Raw genomic sequence first — 6,730 nt, 5'->3', positions numbered from 1 at the left:
AAGTTAAATTCTGGTTACTGTAGGCGGCGGAATTTCGATTTGTGGCCTGAATGTTATGAAAGATATTTTCAAAAATTCGAAGGTTTGAAAAAAAAGGAAAATAGGCGCACGAAGTTTGTAAATGAATAGCCCTGCATAAAAAAAAACAAACAGATATCGCGGTTCTGTAAACGGCATCCATTAGATCATTTAAAGCGGACAAATTCGACTTGTCAATTTGTATCTTACAGGAATTTGTTACGTTGTGTACGTGGGTTCTGCAAAAGCTGTATTTCCATATTACCAAATTTTTTTTAGATTCATGTGTAACATATCAGTTTTGTCCGCATTTGATGTACTATCAGATGCAATTCACAGAATGGTGATATAATTTTTCATTGTTGAGTTAGAGAGTTGTAAACTTGATAATTCTTTCTGAAAATTTTCAAGTTCTGTCAATTTGTAATAAAACCTTGACGATCTAAAGAAAAAAATTTGAAGCCAACAACCACCAGATTTTAAGTTTTCCTTTAAATGCCACAAACCACGTCGAATTTCGTGCTGTGGTTGCCGAGAAAAACCAATTCTCCTTTTACATTTATTCAGATAGGAGCACCCGTGCTAAAGCTTCCTCTTAGGACTTATTGTTACAGGTTTGGCCATAGCTCTTGTGCAGGTGATAAGCCTGAGCGTAAATGTCGAAGTGCGATTATCTACACGACATATATCTTCAATACTGGAGCGCGAATGCCTTTATGCATGTTGCGTATAAGCCAATCAGATTCTGGAGAGAGTAATAAGCCGCGAGCGTTACCGTTTGGAACCAGACATGTACGCATGTAAGCTGCGGCAGAGTCGCATACTTATTTCATGGATATGCCAGCTTCTGCTAAGGGGACAGGAGCGGCTATTTGACAGGAGCGGCCATAAACATATTGGTACACAAAATAACATAGTGGCGCACCACATCCTAGGGCAGGCGCGACAAATAACACACATCAAATTTTCGCAAAGGAATATACATCGCAACAAAGACATGGCGGTATGGTATGGTATGAAGAACTTTATTTAGGTCCTGGGGGATCAGTCTGGGACTGATGCGGGCCGCTCCCACGTCGGTACAGAGAGGCCGAGCCCCTCTGCTATCACACGGGCCCTCTGGACAGCCCTGAGTTGGTCCGCCAGCACTTCACTGTGCAGCATTCGCTGCCACCACTGTTCACCTCGAGAACCATCACCGGCCAACGCCAAGCAGCGCCACAGCATGTGTTGTAAATCGAGCAAACCCCCACACTTACTACAATAGACTGAAACCCCGCAGTCCGGATTAATTTTATTCATGATGACCGGGTTAGGGTACGTCCGTGTCTGCAGAAGCCTTAATGTAACCGCCTGCGGCCTACTTAATTTAGGATGTGGCAACGGGAATGCCCTGCGCCCTAAGTAATAGTGCTTGGTGATTTCGTTGTAGGTTAACAGTTGGTCCCTGTACTCAGGAGCGGGAGATCCAGCCCCTTCAGGGAGTACACGGCACACTAATCCTCGTGCCTCCCTGTGCGCCACCTCGTTGAGGTTACGCGGGGCTCCCTCCACTGTCCCCATGTGCGCCGGGAACCAAGTAACGGTATGCGAAGTGATATCCCTACCCTGCAGCAGTCTGTTAGCCGGTTCCGCAACAAGTCCTCTCGAGAAGGCTGTAATCGCAGATCGCGAGTCGCTAAACACCAAAACTCTTCTAGAATCAATTAGTGCTAGAGCAATAGCCACCTGTTCAGCAACCCCCGGGTCTTTGGTATAAATGGAAGCAGCATTTCTAACGCTCCCTTTGCCATCTACTACCACCACCGAATAAGCATTTTTACCAGTAATCCATGCGGCGTCAACAAACGCAGACTCCTCCTCCTGATCCTTTGCCTCTCGCAACAAAGCCCTAGCTCTCGCGACCCGCCTCCCTACATTGTGCACGGGGTGCACATTCCGCGGAAATGGACGAACCATGATATTCGCCCTAAGGTTCACGTTCAACTCGTGTAGGGGCGCCCTATCGTGCGACACAGCCACCGATTCTTCAATTGACTGTAATATATACCTACCCGCTGGTGTACCTAGCAACCGCTCCCTCTGTGCGGTACGTTGAGCCTCAGCAATTTCATCTAAAGTATTATGCAAACCCAGTCGTAACAACATATCGTTTGACGTAGTCATAGGCAGACCAAGCGCAGCCTTGATGGCTTTTCTGATTAATGCTTCCAATTTATTTTTCTCCCCCCTATTCCAATTTAGCATAGCTGCCACATACGAGAAATGACACATAATAAATGCGTGAACTAAGCGCATCGCACCTTCTTCTCCTAAACCCCTATGCCTATTAGAGATCCTTCTTATAAGTCTTATGGCCTCCTCCGTTTTCTTGGTAATACGCTGAATGGTTCTAATGTTCGATCCGTTCGCTTCAAGTACAAAACCCAGGACCCTGATTGCTTCAACTTTGGGTATCGCCGACCCTTCCCTAGTATGAATTCTAATGCAAGGCTCAACTTCCGGTACCCAACCCCTCGGCCTACGACCTAGCTTCTTAGATTTGAAGATCAACAACTCCGACTTTTTAGTGGAGCACTTGAGCCCCATGAGACCCAGGTACTCCTCCGTAAGCGTTACCACCTGCTGCAGCCTAGCCTCAAGCTCCCCATCACTACCACCGACACTCCAAATAGTAATGTCATCCACGTAGATAGAATAGCCAATATCCTGGACAGTGTCCAGTCTATTAGCCAACTTCGACATCGCCAGATTGAATAACATAGGCGAGAGTACGGATCCCTGCGGAGTACCACAGCAACCCAATTTAACGACTTCCGATTTCATCTCCCCAAACCTGAGACATGTCTTTCTATCCGTAAGGAAAGCCTTGACAAAATTGAAAAGCCGCTGCCCCATATTCAAGTCCGATAGCACCCGTAGAATGAAAGAATGTCGGATTTTATCGAAAGCTTTTTCCACATCAAGTCCAATTAGTGCCTTAGTATCCCTTGTTCGCCGGTCAAGGATCTGATGCTTAATCCTGATCATAGCATCCTGAGTCGAGAGGCCGGGCCGAAATCCTATCATCGAATGCGGGAAGACCCCATTGCCCTCAACATAACGCGTTAGCCTATTTAAAATGGCATGCTCAGCGACTTTTCCCAAACACGACGTCAGGGAAATGGGTCTGAGATTTTCAAGCCCTATGGCCTTGCCCGGTTTGGGTATCAGAACAGTAGTTGCCAGTTTCCACTCTTCCGGGAAAGAGCCTTCCTTCCATAGGCAATTGATCTGCCGCGTAAGGAACTCAATTGACCCATCGTCTAAATTCCGTAGCATTTTATTCGTAATGCCATCCGGCCCTGATGCCGATCGACCATTAAGATTCTGCAGCGCCATCCTGATATCACTTTCAGTAAATTCCGCGTCCATAGCTGCATTTTCGTCTCCACTATATTCCAAAACCACATCAGGTGTATCGTGCCAGGTCTCCAAAGGAAGGTATCTCTGAGCCAAATCCTTTAGCAACTCCTGCTCCGTGGAGTCCCGACACGCCTGATGGACCAGCTTACCTATCACAGTCCTCTGATTAGACTTAGTGTTTGTCTCATCTAGTAAATGTCTGAGCAAACTCCATGCGCCTCCCCTCTTAATGCGACCATCAATAGAATTGCACACTTCATCCCATTGCTGCTTGCACAGTACCCGACAATGGTCTTCAATTTCCTGATTAACCACTGCTATACGCTTTCTAAGCCTTCTATTTAATCTGAAAAAGAACAAAAAATACATCACATCCTAAGTTAACACAAATGCTGCCCGTACATGCACACCCAATCGATAACCGTACACTGCACAAAGTTCTTTGTATTTCAAAGGAAATAGGATAACCGAACGATATAGATGTTCAGCACAGGATAACGGATGACATGCTGCATTATCTAGCAGCGATATGGTGTGCGTGCTTAGGTTGAACAAAAGGTGGACGCGCTATCAGCGCATGCGCGTGGTCGCTCCGAAGCTCAGTGTAAAGGTGGTGTCTGAGCGCGGCTGTGAAACATTGTCCTCCCCGGAGCCGCCGTCGACTCCAGTGACGCGTTATGTCGCGTCTACTGTTACGTCGCTTTCGTCACGGGACGCAAAGAAACTGCGACGCAAAGGCCTATCGTTCCTCTCGAGGTGTCCGCTTTTCCCGCGCGGTGCGGTGTTTGTCGCTGATATGTGACCTGGTAGAAGCTGAACAAATATTAAAGCCAAAGCTTTATTGGCCGCGAACTTGCGATTTCGCCGTGGCGGTGCTCCGAGGAGGCACAGGATGTGCTAGCGCGCCTAAAACAGGACGTCCTCGACTCTAATTCGGTGCAACCACGAGCCGTTGTCGCAGTGGATATACGCAAGGCATTTGATTCCGTCCCACATAACACTATCATGATCAAAGCACGTGCCCTTGGTATCAGAGGAAAAATGTAGAACTTCATAGCGGGTTTCCTTGAAGAGCGAAGCTACCAAGTCGAAGTTGGTCACGATGCCAGTGCCATACGAACCAACCACGTAGGCGTCCCACAGGGCTCGGTTATTTCACCGACGCTGTTTAATATAGCTATGCACCAGCTACCTAAGCGCCTTGCCGACGTACCGGGCCTGAAACACGCGGTGTACGCCGATGACGTCACCGTGTGGACGCATCAAGGGTGCATCGGGGAGCAGGAGGACGTCTTACAACGAGCTCTCGACATTATTCACGCCTATGCCACGGAAACGGGTTTACACACTGCCCCAGACAAAACAGAGTTTGTCGTCATTCGTGGTGGCAGGTCTACCTTTGGAACGCAGGAAGAAAAGCAGTCTTTTAAACTGTACATCGGTGACCAAACCATCACACGGAAATCTACTATCCGAATACTCGGTATGCAGCGAGAACTGCACAGCGAACACTTGGTTACAATGCGTTACGAGGACCAGCAAACAAATCCTGCACGCTTTACGCAGAATCTCTACCCGCACCCGTGGAGTAAACGAACATGAAATGCGGCAGTTCGCTCAAGCTTTTCTTGTCTCCCGAATCATGTACGGCCTGCCGTATTATCCAGTCAACCGCACACAGATGCACGCGCTCGACCGGTTACTTAACGAAGCCAAACGCATTGTAACTGGACTCCCAAGGTACGTAAGCCTCGAAGTGCTTAAAAGTTCCGGCAAACTCAACAACCTGTCCGAGCTCGTAGACATGCACATCTATACACAAGAGACGAGACCTCGCGCCAAAAAAGCCGCGCGACACACGCTCAAGCTCCTCGGGCATGACGTCCACAAAATGCCCATTTTGCCCAACAACACGCCGCCGTGGGAAATCATGGCGGCGTGTTGGACCCTACTCAGCGAATGCGGCGCCTTGCATATGCCAAGAGGCATGCCAAGGCTACGAGTTCACTCACCTTGACTTAACGCATTCGTATACACGGACGCTGCACTGCCTGCAGACGACGCTAGTAACACCTGTTATGCGACTGCGTGGTACGACCAGACAAATGAAAATCAGAACCGCCGCCATCATATATCAGCAGAAGCAATGTCCAGCACCCGCGCTGAGCTAATGGCCATCCTAGATTATTTGGAATCGGCCCTCGCAACTTCGTCTCAAACTGACTCTGTTCACCATCATGTGTACACAGATTCCCAGGCTGCCCATCGGGCATGTGCTAATGTTATTTACACAGCTCCCGTACTGGCAGAAGATCCGGCACCAGGCATGCCTGCTCCGCGAATGCGGTCACGACGTTACCATTCGCTGGGTCCCTGCGCACTGCGGTATTCCCGGAAACGAGAAGGCTCATAGACTGGCGCGCGCTCATCTCTCTACCGCGCTAGCCAGAGCCTCCGATAATCCTAATCCTCTCCTAGCTACCACACCTGAGGTAGCAGACCCAATGGCAGACAAGCATGCGACCAAACAACGACGTGCCGCCTACCTCGCAGCAGTGGGCAATCCACTCTCTATACCGTCACTTCCACCGACAGTATTCACACGGCGAGAGTCAATCTTGCTTCGGAGAATCCAGACAAGCACCCTCCTTACTCCTCACTTGTTGAACCGTTTCCACAAGGGTGGCACACCACCACCTGTAAGTGGGTTATGTTCCTTCTGCACATGTAGTGCTGACCTAAACCACCTTTGTTGGGAGTGCCCCCTCTACAGCCCACCAAGGCTTCGTGCCCTGGCCACCATACAGCGGGGACCCTGGCCTTCTCTCCGCACTTGGGCTTGCCCGGATACCACGTCTCCGGACCATGCCATCGAGCTCTGGCGAGCACTGCTGCTGTTCCTCCAGGACCCTGCAGCACCAACCGTCTGCGATCGGCTCCGCGACAGCCACAAGCGTCATGCGGCCCCCACTTAGCTGCCTCCAGGACGTTCATTGATAAAACGCAGGCAGCCTTACCCTACCCCTTTTGCAATAACACCCCTCATCTTTCCACCGCAGCGTCTTTGGCGCATTTTAATGTGGAATAAACGTGGTTTCATTCATTCATTCGTCACAACGTGCGCCGTGCCACGGATATTTTCTCTCTCTCTCTCTTTCGCTCTCCCGCTCCCTAATCACTACTGCGCATGCACCACTGGTAGCACCGAGCCACAGATGTTCCGCCTCCGCCGTTTGGTGTGGCGGTACACCACGTTCCTCGTCGTTGCGCTCGCCTCCGCTCGCTTCGCCAGCTGCGTCGCATGCCT

At 49.7% G+C, this 6,730-nt stretch overlaps 1 pseudogene; it reads left to right on the top strand.

Moving 5' to 3' along the window:
* The first annotated feature begins 5,569 nt into the window (after positions 1–5,569).
* LOC142563291 (uncharacterized) lies at positions 5,570–6,398 on the top strand (annotated as a pseudogene).
* The last annotated feature ends 332 nt before the right edge of the window (positions 6,399–6,730 follow it).

This window comes from Dermacentor variabilis, chromosome 11, assembly GCF_050947875.1.
Source record: "Dermacentor variabilis isolate Ectoservices chromosome 11, ASM5094787v1, whole genome shotgun sequence".
NCBI lineage: Eukaryota > Metazoa > Arthropoda > Arachnida > Ixodida > Ixodidae > Dermacentor > Dermacentor variabilis.
This window is presented reverse-complemented; position numbering and strand designations above follow the sequence as displayed.